Source organism: Caretta caretta, chromosome 20 (assembly GCF_965140235.1).
Source record: "Caretta caretta isolate rCarCar2 chromosome 20, rCarCar1.hap1, whole genome shotgun sequence".
Lineage (NCBI taxonomy): Eukaryota > Metazoa > Chordata > Testudines > Cheloniidae > Caretta > Caretta caretta.
Genome location: NC_134225.1, coordinates 14,506,134 through 14,524,131, shown reverse-complemented (window position 1 = coordinate 14,524,131; position 17,998 = coordinate 14,506,134). Strand labels below are relative to the sequence as shown.

The 17,998-nt window shown below is 53.0% G+C and overlaps 1 long non-coding RNA gene across 1 annotated transcript in view; it reads right to left on the bottom strand.

The window, feature by feature from the left end:
* LOC125627668 (uncharacterized) overlaps nucleotides 1-17,998 on the bottom strand; it is a 293,710-nt gene that overhangs the window by 262,631 nt on the left and 13,081 nt on the right. The gene's annotated exons all lie outside the window — the stretch shown is intronic.

Sequence of the window (17,998 nt, the reverse complement as noted above, 5' to 3'; positions counted from 1 at the left end):
AATCTAGCCAGCTACTGAAGCTCGGGAAATATTGAACACAAGAGAGGAAACCTACAGAGATCTGGGGTGCCAGATGTAGAGGGCAGAAGGAGAACGTGGGCAGCTTTACACACCCGTCACCGTTGGGTGGGGGGCTTGTCACAATTTGGTGTGGGGGACATTCATAGGTTGGCACCCACATACCACCCTGGGCTTTATATCTCATCCCTTGAGACGGCTGTGATTAACAGTTATTTATTATCAACCAAGGCGCCTGGACATGAGCCGACTTGGTGGTTCCCCCGGCTCGAGTTCACATGGATTTGACACCGAATGTCCCCACCTGGGGGCTCCCTAAAACCTGGCCCGGCCTCAGGGGTTCCTCCCCAGAAGTACAGCACCCCCTAGTGCCAGGCTGAGAGCGACTGGTTCCTTGTTGATTCAGTGGGAAGAGGCACCCTAGGCAGGAATTCATTTGGCTAGCAATCTGGAAACCCTGGGGCGAATTCGGGGCTACCTTGCGGCTTCTTCCATCTCAGCTGACTGCATGGCCCTCTCTGCGCTGCAGCAGCGAGGCCTGGGGGGACCACAGTGGCTACAATAAGAGGAAAAGCGCCCCCTGGCTGAACCCCCAACATAACTCCCTGCACTGGGGCACGGGTTCAGTACAGACTGGGAGAGGAGAGCACCCCCTACTGAGCCATCCAAACCACTTGCCAGGCATCCTGGCTCTCTCATCCAAATAACTGGCCTGACTCTACTTATCTGGTGAGAGCTGTTAATTAGCCATTCTCTTGTTAATGAATGCACAGGAGGCTTTGCCTTGTAGTTCATTAACTGCTAATTAATCTCCCTCTTTTTTTCTCCATCAGCCATTCATTCTCCCTCTCTCTCCCAAAGGGTTGCTGGGAGCCCAGAAATCAGCTTAGTTTCAGCATTTCCTGACCTGCTGGTGAAGAACTTGACCCCAAGTGTGAACTGGTGGGAAATTTCACCCCAGGACAAGGCACCCCAGTAATTCCCTGTGTTGCTAACGATCACTTGCTAATAGGACCCTCCACTGGACAGCAGGCTAAAGCAGAGGCACTTTCAATTAAGGCCACTTGTTGAGCTAATTGAGTCATAAATAGCAGGCAATTAAAGGGGTTGTTTGTAATTAAATGATCCTGGGAAGAGGTTAAAATATAACAAGATTTTGGAGGAAAATCTAAACCTAAAATGAAAGAGTCACACTCCAGCACTTCGAGGAAGTTTCCATACAACACAGTGTGATGTTACGAGCCAGGATGTGGTACTGATCATCGCTGCCCTCTGCTGGAAGGAATAAGAAATACTGATCTGTGGGCCCTAGGCCCTCTATTGCTAGCAGTTGAGGGAGATTCTCAATCAACTCAAGTGGCTTCTGGAGCAGGAAGACCTAAGCATGCAATCCAGGTCATCTATGAGAGGTCTAGTTGGCCACCAGCTTATTCTATTTTCTGCTCCCTGCTTCCTCTTTACCCCCATCCCCAGCTTTGGGCACATGACACACTAATGACCCAATACCTGAACAAAACTATGTTATTCCTGTGCCCCAGCAGGGAGCACTGTGGCTGGCAGAGAAGCGTTAGCCCAGATTCATCTCTATAGGTGTATATTACAGAGATCCCACCCCCATTGTCCCAGGTGCTGCACAGACTCATGGTAAGAGATTGTCTCTGCCCTGGGAAGCTATATAGACCAGAAGGCATTGGTGGTGGGAAAGAGAGGTGAAATGATTTGCCAGAGGTCACCCAGCTGGTCAGTGGCAATTCCGGTGGGTTGAATCCAACTCCAATACCATGCAGGCTCTGGCTTAGCTCCTTTGTGCCTTTCCTTGCAATCATACATTTTAGAGCAATCTATTAAGAGCAGAGCTATTTCTATTAATCATTTAATTCTTCATAAATTATTTATAAATGTCACCTCCATTCCCGTTGTCACCAGTAAAGCACAGAACCTGGATTTTTTAATATAACCTTTTTTTTTTAATCACCGCTGAGCAGTTGGGCATATTGCAGTGGATGGGAAGAAGGTGTTTTCTGCTGGAAAAAGGAGCTGGGAGGCTGGATTCCTGGGTTCTCTTCCCTGGTTGTTGGGTCTAACAGTTAGAGAGGGAGGCAGGGCTCCTGGGTTCTAGTTTCAGTAGAGGAGCACAGCCTAGAAGCTAGCACAGGAGAGTGGCAGTCAGGACACCTGGGTCCTTTGCCTCAGTGGCAAAGGGAGGGTCTAGTGGCCAGAGCAGGGGGAGTGGCCTGCCCCTCCCTGACCATCTTGGGGAACAGACCCTCTAGAGCAGCGGCTCGCAACCTTTCCAGATGACTGTGCCCCTTTCAGGAGTCTGATTTGTCTTGCGAACCCCCAAGTTTCATCTCACTTAAAAACCACTTGCTTCCAAAATCAGACGTAAAAATACAAGTGTCACAGCCACACTAGTACTGACAAACTGCTTCCTTTCTCATTTTTACCATCTAATTATCAAATAAATCAATCGGAATATAAGTATTGTACTTACATTTCAGTGTATAGTATATACAGCAGTATAAACAAGTCACTGTCTGTATGAAATTTTAGTTAGTACTGGCTTCGCTGGTGCTTTTTCTGTAGCCTGTTGTAAAACCAGGCAAATGTCTAGAGGAGCTGATGTACCCCCTGGAAGACCTCTGCGTAGTCTAGAGGTACGTGTCCCTCTGGGTGAGGACCACTGCTTTAGAGCACTTGGCCCGGCAACTGCTTGTGCCAGGAAAGTGAGCTCTGGCCTGCAGGGGCTGATGGCAGCGAGAAGCCAAAGTTTCACTCAGCTGCCATAGGGAGACAATTCCTTCATGGGGCAGTGGCCCAGGGACAATCCCCGTTGACCCTGGGCAGGGAGAGCAGCAGAGCCCGTGGTTTATGGGGCAGCAGCGGGTCCCCTGGCTTTTCACGTCTGGAGATCTGGGTCTGGAGTCAGCGCGGGTCCCAAACAAAGCAGGGTTGTGCATCTCCCTCAAGGGCACCAGAACCACGGCACAATCCGCAACTGCTTCTCAGGAGGAGGCCCACGGCTGGACTCGCAGAGACCTGCAGGCTGGGATTGAGGGGCATTGGTGGAGCTGTATGTGGGGAGCTCAGGGCTGGGATAGCAGGGGGCTGCGGGGCAGGTTGAGTGAAAGAAGTTATTTCTATGCCATTAAAAGGAAGCTCCGGGCAAACTCCAGCACAAGCTCCTGCAGCCACCGGGCGCAGCTGTGAACAGGCAGGGCCCTGCAGCCCCCGAGCTGGGGGGCACGGCACTCTTCTCTTCTTCCCTTTCACTTGCGAGAGAGCTGCACAGCTCGCAGCTCCTCCGGGACAGAACACAACAGCGCCAGGACCAAGCCAAATGGGTAAGCGCTGTGTAATGGGAAAGCCTGGCCTGGTCCCAATGCAACCGGAAGCGCTCGCAGCTTCGATGCAACTGTAAATCTCCAAGGACAGCTGGATCCCGTCCAGGGGGATTCCTGTGCAGCATCAGGGAGCCACCGCCAATCAGACCTACCGCGGGCCGAACCCTGAGTGAGGCTGGTGGGCGTTCCAGCAGGGAGGGGTCCTGCCTCCGTATCTTTGTGCTGCTGCTTATCTTGATGGGACACCAAGCTCTCATTCGGAGACATGCCCGACACATGCGCTCGTGGCAGGCGAAAATGTTATGCCTGGCGGGTTAGCCGCTGGGTCAACGGGGCCCATGCCCAGGGGCCCCGGCCAATTGCCCCCCCCCCTTGCCCCGACCCGCTCCACCCGCCCGCCCGGTGCTCCCGCTGGGGAGTGGGGGAAACCCCTGCACCCCAACCCCACTTCCCTGGCAGCAGCACCAGCAAGGGGGCAGGGACACTGCAAGCAGAAGGGGTGAGGAGGGGCCCCCCACATGCTCTGGCCCAGAGCCCCACAAAACCCAAATTCACCTCTGCTGGTATGATAGCAGAACATAGATCAGATCATTAAACATGTGGAAATAGGGGATAAGTTGGCTAATGTGTGCGCTGCCCTCTACTGAATGGAATCAGAACTTCTGTGTGTCCTAGGCCCCTATCTGGTGAACTGCGAGTGAGGATTTCCCTTTAGCAGCAGTGCCTATCGCCACGGAAGGAGATGGACAGAGAGGGCCTGGATTTCTCCAGCAGCGTTTTCCCAGCAGGAGACGGATTTCCAGGGAAATCAGAACTTTTCTGGAGAAAAAAACCTTTGAAAATTTTGGAGAGTTTTTGGAGGAAAAATTTGAGAAACATGAAAATGTTTAATTTCCATCCAAATGCTTAGACTTTCCCCACCCAGCTTGAGCTCTCCGCTCCATTCCCAGAGCTGCCGGGACGCTCCGAGAGGTGGAAAGCAGCTGGGAACCCATTTTGTGGCAATATCTTGTCCTCTTCGTTATTTCATGAACCCTCCCATCACCCCAGGCTTAGCGGCGAGGCGTGGCAAGGCAGCCACTTCTGAGGCAGGACACATTCACTGCTCAACAGCGCATTAGCAAATGCACAAGTGGTACAATAAAGACTAAAAAAGGTCCATAGCACAAAATATCAAGTAGGGAGATAAGACAGAAATGTATGTCAAAGAGAAGAAGAAGAAAGGTGTCCAAAGGGCTTAGGTAGACATCATTCATGTTTTAGCCATTCTGTAGCTTCAGGGTCAGCCATATGACGACTGGGAATTCTTCCTGATAGTCCAGCACAAGATGAGCCGCTGTTCAGCCCGCGTGTGGAGTCCAGAGACTGCACAGTATCTCTCCTGAGGCTGAGGGCGAAGGAGGGAGTTTCTTACAGAGGGAGCGGTTCTGCGACAGCATCCTCTGGGGCCTCGGGGAGACAGGCAATACCGTAGATCTTCTACTGAGAAGTTGGTGGGGAGGCGCTTCCCATGTATCTTTGACAAGTGGCAAGCGGGCCGTCTCCTGCATTTTGTCAAGGAGCTTCTTTGCTGCAATATAACACACATGGCAACGCTGCCCAAGATTTCTCTCTTTCACCACCACCTGGTAACATACCATTGGGGGCGATCATATTTTGTCGTTTGACCCAAGCTCTTTGCAAACGCTCACTGACCTTCACAGCACTCCAATGCGGCAGCTGAGTCTGACGCTTCCCACTTGACAGCTGGGGAAACTGAGGAACAGAAGGGCACAGGGCCTTTCCCAAGCTGAATCAGTAGAATGGAACCCAGGAGTCCTGACATGCCACCATTCCCCGTACTCTAGTAAGCATAGAAGTGCATTGACAGTCCCAATGCTGGAATAAGAGACATTGCTGAGTCCATTCAATGGGCAGCCCAGACAAAGCTGGACCTGCCCAATTCCCATCCCCTCATTGGCCAGGGTCAGCCACGCCCCTCATACAAAGGCCAATTGAAAGGACTGCATGGCAGCCATACTGGGTGTGGGCACCCGGCCTGAGGGACCTGTCTTCACTTCCCCATTCCTGCCATGATGCAGGGCAGGGCTTTAAGCCACCTCTGTGTTCTTTGGGTTCTTTGGCCCAAGGAGGACCCTGCCTGGGTCCTAGTGCAAGTTAGAGCAGCCTCAGAACTGCTCTAGTTTACATGCTGTTTCCCTCACATAGCCCCTGAGAATACCCACAATGCAATGCACTCTGAGCCACCCCCTATGCTAGGGTGTGCAGTGCCCTCACGCCAGAATGACATCAGCCAGGGAGTCCCCACATGGTGGCGGGAAGATTCTCAGGGGGCAATTTATGCCCTCTTTAAACCCCTTTCCTATGCCTCCCCATCACCCCACCACTAGGACTGCCAGCCTCTCCTCCTCAGACCCTGCCAACCGGCCTCCCACCTAACTGCCCCCCAACGCCACCCCTGTCTTGCCACATCTCTTTGTTCCTGATGTAATTTACCCTGTCTTCTCCCACTGTTTAGCAAAGGCTTGTCACAATGGGTCGCCTTCACCCTTATGATCAGAGGGCTTCCCATGTAGCCTTTGAGGCAGCCCGGTCTAGTGGATAAGACCCTAGACAGGGATTCAGGAGACCTGCGATCTAGTCCTGGTTCTGCTGGTTGACCTTGGGCAAACCACTTCCCCTCTCTCTGCCTCAGTTTCCCCTCCTACCTTTTGTCTATTTAGACTGTGAGCTGGGCAGGGTCTATCTCTCGTTCTGTGTCTGTGCTGTACCTGGCTCAATGGGGCCCAGATCTCAGTTAAGCGTGATTGTGCTACAGATAATGAGGATAATCACATGCCAACCCTGTGGAGGCGGCAGCTTTTGGGACGAATCTCTGCAGGGCATGAACATCCCAGCAATGAGAGGTTAGTGCTGGCTGCAGTGTTGAAATGTCCCACAAATGTGGCAATTAATTCCCTGCTTTAATGCAGGGCGCACCTCAGTCTCCCCAAGCCTTGTCATGGTGGAGCTGACTTTGGAGGCCCTGGAGGGGTGATTACAGGAGAGGGGTGATTATTGTTCCCATAGCCCCCTTCCTCCTAGCAAATCTGAATGCTCCAGCTCCAGCGTGGGACCCAGCCATTACCACTCCCCTAAAGCCAGATCAGCTGCAGCAAAGACCATCCAGGAGGTGCCCTCGGAGCATCCTTCCCCCTTGCTTCATTGTGTCTGTCACTGGGACTGGCTCATAGGGGCCAGAGGGACAGCACCAGCCCAGGGGAGCCGGGATGGCACTCCCCGGAAGGAGGGGGGCACGTGTGAACAGGGAGCCTGCCTTTCTGCATCGTCTGTGTCTGAATTCAGCGTCAACGAGGCCAGAACAAAGGCACCGGGGGCAGCTCAGCTCTGCCGCAGCTGGAGCCAGGCAGCCACTGCAGCCCCCCCAGACCCAGGCCTAGGGCAGCAAAGCCCCGGCTGGAGCAGGAGCCTCTGGCCACACTGCTACTGGCCCTGTGGCCTTGGCACGGCTGGAGCTGGACTGAGCTGCGGATTCAATTCCCCAGCCTGTTCTGAGCTAACCCCCACCCCATGTAGAGGCCATTCGCAATGGGAAAGGCTGGTAGGAGTGGCAGTGCGGTCTAGGGGCTAAGGCATCGCTGGGATTCAGGAGCCTGGGGGTTTATTCGCAGCTCTGCTACTGATTCGCTGGATGACCTTGGGCAAGTCACCCCATCTGTTTCCCTTCCCACCCATTGTCTGTCTTGCTCCGTGTGCGGACAGTGCCTGGCACAATGGGGCCCCGATCACAGCTGCTGCCCTGTCTCACACAAAGCTGGAAACACAGAGATGCAGAAAGCCTGGCAGAGCCACCCACTGATGCCAGGGCTGAGCTGGGCCCAAACAGGTGGTGTCCCGAGGGGATCTCGCTTCTTCTCTCAGTGATGTGGAGGTCTGTGGAGTGGACCCCAGCTGCAGGGAGTCTGGCAGGGAAATGCCCAGTGATCAGCGCATTAGTAGGAGGGACAGATTGGGGGTGGGGGGATGAGGGGCCACATCGGGCTTTGGTGGAAGTGGCGCAAAGTGAATCCAGCGGAGGCAGGCTGCAGTCCTCAGCCTGCCTCCCTAGAACTTGGCCACATGTGGCTCAACTTAGCTGGTTCTGCCATTTCCCTCCATGGCAGCGAGGCAGACGGGTGCCCCTGGGCAGGGCAGGCCCCAGGGACAGCATCCCCTGGGTCGCTGCCGGCACAGATAGCTCCACCAGGCTCGCTGCTGCCGAGGGACCGCGCCAAGGTCTCCTGGGCACAGACACCCAGGCCAAACGCAGAGCCTGGTATAAACGGGCATGATGCCCCTTCCATGCCCTCCCCAGACTCTGGGGCCCAGGCCCCAATCCTGCTCCAAAGGGAGTGTTTGCACGTGCCTGGGTGTGCCAGATGCTGGAGGGACAAGGGACTCAGCAACTGCATTCAGCATCAGCCACTGCTCCTTAGCATTGCCCGGCTCCCCAGAGCCAAATTCCTGGGCCCTGCAGGTGGCCCTGGCCCTCAGGCTGCCCCTTCGGTCAGTGGCGCCCCACGTCCTAGGAAAAGGCGAGGTGGCTTGAGACATGGGCCTTGCCAGAACCTTGAAGCTGGCCCCGGTTCTAATCTGGTTTCTTCCACAGGGGGTGTCAGATTTTGGGCCCCCTGTCTCTATAGCTGGCTGACCCCAAACCCCACATCTGGGCCAGTGGGAGAAGCATCTTTCCCAGCTGGCCGGCCCCACCTCCAAGCACCCCAAATGTTTCTCGTACAAAAACCAGCTGTGACTCTCGCTGCTCGCCGCGTTCCTCCTTTGCTTGTATTAACCCTTCACGTCCCCAGGGACTCAGCGTCCAGCTGTTCCCACTCGCCTGGGCTGTTTCTCAGCCGGCTGGGAGTCGGCAAGTACCGTTCGGATCCACAGGGAGGTGCCGGCTGCCAGTTAACAGGCTGCGGCCTGCTGAAATTGGCAAGGGTTTATTTAATTTTTTACAGGGCTGACAATTGATTAGGGTTGCCGTGGTGACAAGAAGCACAAAGAGGGGGTGGGAGAGGGATGGAGAAAAGCTTTAAAGCAAGACAGACGGGCACCTGTCCTCGGCAAATCATGAAATAAAGAGGAGCTACAAGACTGCCTTGGAAATCCCAGCAACTCCCTCCCCCCCGTCCTTTCCAGAAGAGGGAATGGTAGGGATGCAGAAAGCCAGTTAGTGTCGCTTGGAGAGAATCCCAAATCCCCCCCTCCCCTGCCAGTGAGCTTTGATTTCAACCAGATGGGGGGGTATAGGCTGAGGAGCCGGGGTGGGCACCCGGGCCATGGCCCGACCAAACCTGAGTGGTGCTGTGACCCACATGCCAAGTCATGATGCCACTCAGATTCGGAGGGGGTAGGTGAAGGGCTCATGGGCTGCAGGGCCGGGGAGGGAGCATGGTCAGGCTGCTAGTGGGGGTGGCACCTGAGAGAGAGAGAAAAAGGAGGGTCAGGCAGCCGGGGCAAATCAATGCCCCTCCCACTTTAAATGGGAGCCCCTGGAGTGGGGAGTCTGAACCTCCTGGATGTGCCAGACCCAAATGGGACTCATCATGCCCGTTCAGAACCAAGTGAGACCTGGATCCATGGAGCTCGGCATGAGGGGGGTGGAGGGATATTGGGCAGCTCAAGGGAAGTCCCCGTACAGTCACACCCACAGCTGGAGGCCGAGGAAGGCAGCGTGGCCTGGTGGGCTGGGTGTTGGAATGGGCTTCACGAGAGCTGGCTCCTAGCCTTGGCTCTGCAGGGTGATGTGGGGCAGGTCACCTCCCCCGTCTGTGCCTCTGTTTCCCCTGCCACCCGTGCTCTGTGCAGGAAAGGCCAATGGAGAGTGTAAAAATGCTTTTGCTGGTATAGCTTATTACACCTGGGGAGGGAGGGCTGGGCTCCCAGTAACTCTGGTTTGGGCTCCCAGTGCAACAGGGAGAAGAGATTTTGTCTCCCACATGCACCCCCCAGGATACAATTTCAGCCCCAGCCCACCCAGGACACCAGGAACATTCAGCTCTGGGTCGAGGTGAGGAGCTGGGCTGGGCCCTACATTTATGTCTTCATTTAAAAATTAAAAAAAGAAGAAGAAAAGAACTATCGGGCTAATAAATAACCTAGACTGGAAGCTGTTTGGGGCAGGGACCATCCTCTTGTTCTTTGTCCATATAGCACCCAGTCCATGTCCAGGGCTCCTAAATGCTACCGTAATACACCTAATAAATAATGTACAGCACCCAGCACAATGGGGGCATGGGCCATGGCAGGGGCTCCTAGGCGCTACTGTAATGCACCTAATTAATAAGGTACTGCACCCAGCAAAATGGGGTCATGATCCATGACTGAGGCTCCTTGGCACTACTGTAATACTAATAATTAATACTAATTAATAAATGGCAAGGCAGTTTATTAAGACGGGAAGCAGCCCAGTCAGCAACAGGACCCAGGACTGTGGGGCAAAAAGACCAGCACAGCTGTGCCGAAGGAGCCAGACGTCGCAGTGCACAAGGAACCAGGTAATATGGGGTACGTGGCACTAGTTTTCACTCTGCCCGGAGGAGCCACGGCCACGGGTGAAGGGAGAAGTGGCTGAGCTGGATGTCGCTGTGCACAAAGCCAGATGTGGGTGCAAATAGGCAGCTGTTGCGTTGCACCTGGAGGCAGATGTTAGTCTGCACAAGGAGTCCAAGGCAGATTTGCCCTCCAGGATCCATCTCCCCTCCATCAGCAGGAGAACAAGCCAATGGAGATGAATCCCCCCACCCCCCACCCCACAGGGAAGAAGAGGTATCTCGGAGGTTTAATCCAGGTCCTGTCAGCCTCTCTAAAACACAAGATGCAGCTGGGCTAAGATTAGAGCTGCCTCTGTCTTAGGCATGGGGTCCCATGGCCCAGCTGCTGTCCATGGCCCAGGAGGGCCCCAGTTCGAGTTCCGGCAGCAGGCAACACAGTCCCGAGATGGCGCAGTCTCCTAATGGGCTGTCTGCTTTAGCGCACTCGCAAGAGACCCCAGGAGCCAAGGGGCTGAGCGAGGACAGAAACTCGCCCAATGCAAAGGGCTCACCAGAGCAGGAATGGGCTACGGGGCTGGTGTAGCCAGGATGGGATCCCTGCACCCTGGATCAGACCCATAGTCAGTGTAGTTCAGTCTCCCCTACTCACAGTGGCATTGGCTCAGTCCCATCTAGCCTGCTAGCCATCCCCACCACCACACTGGATCAGCCCAGTGCGCCCATCGAGCCTGGTATCCTGCCGCTGGCGGAACCCAATAGGCACTAAAAGTCTCACAATGCCCCGGGCTAGCCATGCATGCAGGTGGAGGGGAGAGGAAGCCTTCCCTGCCCCCAGGCCAGAAGCGATCCGTGCATTGCCACGTCCCCAGTGTTTCCGTTTGCTCCCCGCAGGTGCTGTGCAGAGGGAGCCAGCTGGGGCTGTTGGGCCCCAATGTCTGTGCATGTGAGGTTGGGGGGAATTCCCCTTCCACCTCTACGCCCACACATCCCCGCCTGGATACAGGAGATGAAACAGACCAGCTGCCCCACAGGAAATTGCAGCTTTAATTCTCTCCCTCCTCTCCCCCCACCCAAAATGCCCATCCCCAGTAGAGGAGAAGGGCAGAGTGGAGCCCATCAGTCACCATGGTAACGCTGCATGGCAGTGGAAGGAAAATTGCTTTCTGCACACAGAGTCTGTTTCCAATTTAACATCCAAGGAGCTGCAAAGTGTATCGATGAACTTTGCTGGGGGGGCACAGGGATGGGTGCACAGGGAGGGGCCTGGGACCAGATCCCCATGAGCGTTGGGAGTGGAGGGGCCTGGAACCCTGAGGGGTGGGGGGGTGCACGTGCAAGGCAGCTGACGGATCTCAAGGCCAAGGCTCTGCAATTTGACTAGTGATTTTAGGGGCAGAGCATCTCAATTTCTTTTCGGGATGTGTAACTTGCGACCCGCTCCCCCCCACACACACTCATCCTTAAAGCATCAGGCCGCTCAACACCTTCTGCAAACCAGGCCCCCCAAAAAACTTGGCTGCACCCCAGAACCACTGGGCACCTTGGAATGTCTTGGCCAGCGCGTGTGGAGGAGCCGAGGGAAAGGCAATCCAGTTGCCTTGGTCCCCCCTTCCACTCCCGGATAGGGTGACCAGATGTCCTGATTTTATAGGGACAGTCCCGATTTTGGGGGTCTTTTCCTCAGATAGGCTGCTATTAACCCCCACCCCGTCCCGATTTTTCACACTTGCTGTCTGGTCACTCTAGTCCCAGCACAGCCCTGTTATTCCCCATCCAGCCCTAGACAGCTCCTTATAATTAGCCGGACAGCTAATGCGTCTTTGTTTGAAGAGCTGATTAATGCTGCCACCTATAGGACGATGAGTTGGAATCAGGGATTCAGGGAAAGACCTAGGGACTCAGGAACAGGGATTGATGGGTGTCCATCCCCGGCACCTCCCCAAAACTCCTGGATCAAGATCTGTGCACACACACACACCCCATACGGATGGCATTGCTCTTCAGACCTCTCTGGCCCACCCCTGGGGGGTTAAACCTGTTGCTGGGGGAGGCCCATCTGCCCAGCGTTAGGCCTGATACAGGCTTGTCTCATGGGTTGGACTGTCTCCTCCTAGCAACAGGCAGCCTCTCACCCCACTGACCAAGCTGTCCTGAGCTCAGCAGGGGAGCTAGGTGGCTGGGGGTCTCGGTTCGGGCGGTCCCATCCATGCCTTTCACACCAATCCCAGAGGGCAGTGCCCGGGGAGCCTGATCCCATGTGGGGTGCTGCAGGGTTCCATCCTGTCACCCCGCCTAGTCAAGGCTGCGGGGGCATGGGGGAGGCAGCCTGGCGTACGCTGCCTAGTGGGTGGGGAGAGCACTGCACTGGGACTCAGGACACCTGGTTCTGTTCCCTGGGCAAGCCACCTGTCCTCCGTGTCTCCTCTTGCGGGGACGGCGCTCAGTCGCTTGGAACAGTGGGGAGTCTCATCAGCAGGCCAGATGCTCAGAGGGGCTGCCCCCAGCCAGTCAGCTGTGGCCACGAGACTATCTCCTAAAGAAAATCCACTGCTCAATATCCGTTTCCCAACTGTCTCCGCTGCCCAGGCCACCATCCTAGCATGGGCATGTGTAGGAGCCGGGCAGAGGGGTCTGATGGCTTTTTCTGCAGTACAGTCCCAAGGCCCATAACTGAAGGAGCTCCAATGGGTTTGGATGTCCAGTGGCCAAGAACTGGGGGCAGAGGGGATGTTTGGATCCGGGGTGGGGGATCAGGCCCATCTTGAAATAGAACCTACAGTACATGTCCTGGTATTTATTGTAATTGCTCAGTGGGCAAATAACACACACAGCTGCCTTCCGCTGATCAGAGCTCAGGACACCAAAGCCCCTCAAGGAAGGCAGTTCCAACCCAGTTGTGATGCTGGCAGACCAGGTGCCAGCTCTTGCCAAGGCCCCAGGCCCCACTGAACAGACAAACACAGAGCCGGCAACCAGTCTGGTTCATCTGTAGGTTACTATTGTTCAAATAGATGCTAGTGTTATAAGGATGTGTTTAGAGTTTATGGAATGCTCGTAGGATGCTGCATGTATTAATCCTACCGATCAGATCTGTATACCATGCTAATAGGCAATACTTAAGTGTTTGCTCTAGAATTGTAAAACAGTGGGGGAGGATAGCTCAGTGGTTTGAGTACTGGCCTGCTAAACCCAGGGTTGTGAGTTCAATCCTTGAAGGGGCCATCTAGGGATCTGGGGCTGGGGGGAGAGAAGTCTCCTAATGCAAAATGCTGGATTCCTACAGAAGGTGTCAGCTCCTAGTGAATCCCAATGGGCCATTGTGGAACAAAGACTTTGTCAATTGCACCCACCCATGAAAAGGTTACATACAGAAACGCTCATCCCACCAGCTTGGAACTAGTGAGGTGAGGGATAAAAATCCCTGGCCAGAAGGGTCTCTTTATGCTGTCTGGACTCTGAGGGAGAAAGATTCCTAAAGATCAGCAAGAGATCCATGGACTGCTTGGCCTGCATTAGCCCTATATTGAGCTGTTTATCACAGAAGCTTCTCTTACCTTTTGAATTTAAGACTGTATCTCATTTGTGTGTGTCTGCTTATCTGCTTTAACCCTGTAAATCATTCTTATTTCTTTTTCCTAATTAATAAACTTTTAATTAGTTTGTTCCAGAATTGGCCACGTGTTGTCTTTCATTTGAGATCTGGGTACAATTGACCTGGGGTAAGTGACCGGTTCTTTGGGACTGGGACTAACTGGAATATTGTTGTGCTTTTTGGTGTAATCGACAATCTATCCTTAAGTTTAGCTTGCCTGGGTGGCAAGCTAGGCTGGAATGTCCAAGGGGACTGTCTGTGAGGGTGATAGTGCTTTAGGAGTCCACACTTGTTACAGGGTTGGTGAAATCTAATTATAGAGCATACAACCAGTTGGGGGGTGGGGGTGCCCTGCTTCTTGCCAGTCTGCCCTGAGGTTGGCACTCACAGTCGTGAGTCACTCCAGACAGTGTGACACTGGTCACGCCCCCAATCCAGCTCCAATCATGGTTCCAGTTTATTAGTGTAAACTGGACCTTTGTTTGGGAACCTGGGCAGAGCCCCGAAATTCGAAGGGAGGCTTCTTGGGAAACCCCAACCAAGGCTGACAGCACATGTGAGCTCAGAACAAGAAGAGGCAAGACTTACAGAGGCAACCCAGGTGGTGTGAGAGCTTTGAGGAGGTTAAGAGACAGCTGGTGCAGTGGTTAGGGCACTGAGCTGGGACATCCGGGTCCAATTCCCTGCTGTGCCACAGACTGCCTGCACGACCCTGGTAAGGCTCTGTACCTCAGTTTCCACAGTGTACAATGGTGATCATAGTGCAGGGATTTGTGAGGTTCAGGTCCTATGGTAAAGGAGATCAGGATAGACTGATATCCGATTTCCACTCACCACACAGCTGTTGTATGTCCTGGATGAACAAATCAGCTCTGGAGAACCTATGACCCCAAGCTGCCAATGTGGCTGGCTCAGAAAAGCCATCTTCCTTTAGTGCTGCCCTTTGTGACTGGGGTTTCTGCTAGTGCAGCTCTAGGAGACACGATGCAAAGAGTTAAAACAGATGTTGAAGGTGGGGAAGCTTTGGGGACACCGAAACTTTCTAGTAACCCGCTCGGTGCCAGGCCAGGTTGGGAGTGGCTGTAAATCATTGGCATCTCTGCATCTGTCCAGGGGCAGGGCACAATTCTGCCTGGCTTGGCTTGGGAGGAGAACTCCTCTCCTGGGATATGTCTGCATTGCAGCCCCCAAAGACAGACTCAGAGCCTCAGCACAGGAGGCTTTTCCTGCTTCGATGTCCTTCGGCATTAATGTGCAAGAGCCTCACCCAGGATCCTATAACTCCTACCATGAAGAAGCTGCTGCTCCTCTTCTCTCGTGACAAAAGTTTCTCATCACCTTAGCCCATTGCCTCCAAATTAGAACAGAGACACTGGCTCCCCTCCCCAAAGCACAGTCATCGGGCCATTCTATGGCTGCTAAATCCAGGCCAGGTTTTAGGAAGACGCCAGGCAGCACCCTCTGCCAGAGAGAACCCCAAGGTTGGTCTGTGTCCAGCAGCCTCTGCCCCACTTTATCTCCATCCCAGCCAAATCCCTCTTCCACCAGAAGGGACAGTTTACATTTGATCTCTGAAATATGCCAGTTCCTCAAAACCAAAACCTTTTGTGGGAAAGGGTTGGTTTGGGCGAATTTCCTGACTCAAAATAGAAATATATATGGAAACCAAAAATAAAGGTTCAAAATGATCAAAACGTCCCATTTTGTCATTAGTTTTAAAATGAAAAGTTTCTGGTTTTTTGTTTGAATCGAATTTTCATTTCCAAATTGACCGTAATTTATCCTCAACATGAGGTTTAACATTGTTTTAAAAGGTCAAAATCAAAACAAAACATTTCGATTGACCCAAAAGGAATTTTTCCAGTTTATCAGTTGGCAAAAATTTACAAGAGCGCCACTTTTCATCCCAATTTGAGGTGGGAAAAATTTTCAAAATCCCCAAAATTCTCACAGGATAGGAAAACTGTTTCTGCTCAGTCCTATCTAGGAGCAGCTTCACGGAGCCTCTGTCCCCACTTACAGAGCAGCAGCTACCGTAATCGAGCGAGTGATATAATGTTGTGTAATCCAGTGGTTCTCAACCAGGGGTACATGTACATCTGGGGGTACACAGAGGTCTTCCAGGGGGTACAGCAACTCCTCTGGATATTAGCCTAGTTTTACAACAGACTACATAAAAACCACTAGCAAAGTCAGTGTAAACTACAGTTTCATACAGACAATGACTTCTTTATACTGCTCTATATACTATACACTGAAATGTACGTGCAATATTTATGTTCTAATTGGTTTATTTTATAATTAGATTATAAAAATGAGAAAGGAAGCAGTTTTTCAGTAATAGTGTGGCTGGGACATTTTTGTATTTTTATGCCTGATTTTGTAAGCAAGTAGTTTTTAAGTGAGGTGAAACTTGGGGGTGTGCAAGACAAATCAGACTCCTGAAAGGGGTACAGTAGTCTGGGAGGTTGATAGCCACTTAGCTAGCCCTGCCTGGTGGGGTTATTTTAAGCCGTAGGTCCCAAGTGGAAGGTTCAGGGATGAGGTTTAAGGGTGGTCTACACTAGAGGGTTAGGTTGGCTTAAGTGCATTACTCGTGGCTGTGAGAAACTGAACGCCCTGTGCGATGTGATTAAGGCGACCTAAGCCACAGTGTAGACCCTGCTAGGACAACGAAAGAACTCTTCCGTCAACCTGTCCACTCCCTGGGGGAGAGGTGGATGTACTGCAGTGGTGGAAGAACCCCTTCCATCGCCATGGGATGTATCTACACCACAGTGGTGCACCAGAGGCTAGGAAATGTAAGTCCCTTTGTGCATGACTCACAGAGCTCCTGAGCACTCCCTGTTCCCATCAATCTTGAGTTTGGGGCTAGTCTCATCTAGGGTTTGGGTTGGGGCCTGTGATAAAGATTATTGACCTGCTCCCCACCTAGATCCAGACTTCCCCAGAGCTCCAGGGTGTCCCAACCTAGGGGTTGGGTTCAGAGCCATCTCTAGAAGTCACATGGCCTACCTGTGCCAGAATGTAACGCAGTCCCCTGCTCTGCCGAACAGATCCCACTGCCCTCTCAGAGCCAGGACCAGAGCCTAAGAGTCCTGACTCGCAGCTCCCGTCTCTAACTCATGAGACCACACTGCCCTCCCAGAGCTGGAAATAGAACCCAGGAGTCCTGGCTGCCAAGCCCCTCTGCTCTAACCACCGCACCCCACTCCCTATCCCAGAGTTGGGAATAGAACCCAGGAATCCTGGCTGCCAAACCCCTCTGCTCTAACCACCGCACCCCACTCCCTATCCCAGAGCTGGGAATAGAACCCAGGAGTCCTGGCTGCCAAGCCCCTCTGCTCTAACCACTGCACCCCACTCCCTATCCCGGAGCTGGGAATAGAAGCCAGGAGTTCTGACTCCCAATATGCCCTGCTCCAAGCACTATAGGACACTGTCTCCTGGAGGTGGTATAGGACTCCAAGAGTCCTGTCTCTTAATCCCCTAGTCTGACCATAGTTTTAACTCTTTCATACGGACAATAATAGAACCCAAGAGTCCTGACTACTTGTCTCTTGCTCTGGCCACTAGCCACTAGAGACCACACTATCTCCCAGAGCCAGAAATAGAATATGGGAGTCGTGGGCTTAAATCGTCTCCATAAACCAATAGACCTCCCCCATCCCCCATCAGGAATAGAACCCAGGAGTCCCAACTCCCACGCATCTTCTGCTCTACCTCTTCCCAGGTTGGCAATAGAAACCAGGAGTCCTGGCTCCCAGTCCTTTGCATTATTATGCAGCTATCTCCGGTAGCAAGGTTACATCTTTCAACAAAAACCACCATGAAATAAAAAGGATTTATACTTAGCTACATGTTATTTCCCTACCTGAAGCAGGCGTAATCTTAGAAAGCTGGATATTGGTTCAGATAGGAAAGGCAAGAATGTCTATAAATCTTAATGTTATTCCAGCTCATATCTCACTAGCAGCCTTGCTTCTCCTCATGCCACTGCCCTCCAAAAAACGCCATCCTCTGAGCCGGTCAGATGTGTCAGCTAAGAAGTGAACCCATTTGGATCAGCCCCCCAAGAATCTGGATGCTCATCCAACCCTCAAAGCTCGCTCCACCCCCCACACCCTCAGTCATGCCTCCACAGCTGCAGAATCTGCTGCAAAATCCAAATAGAGAAATCCTTCACATTTTTAAACTGTGAGCAAGCAGCATGGCAATGTCTTCCTGAATCTGCAGAGAGCCTGAAAAAATAGCTCGGAGGAGTATGAACTGCCACTAGTCACCAAAATGTGAATGTTCACCCTGGACCCCAATGATGGCAAATCAAATGTCTCCACTGTCAGCTATATCACAGAAGATCATGTTAGCAGAAATATCCAGCTAATGTGCTCATACGTCAGATAACACTGAGGAGGCAGAAGGCAGCGGGTGAGCAGGGGTTTATTGCAGTGGGGCACTACCAATAGCAATGCCAGCCCCTCCAAAAAGTCAAGTTACATCCACCACCA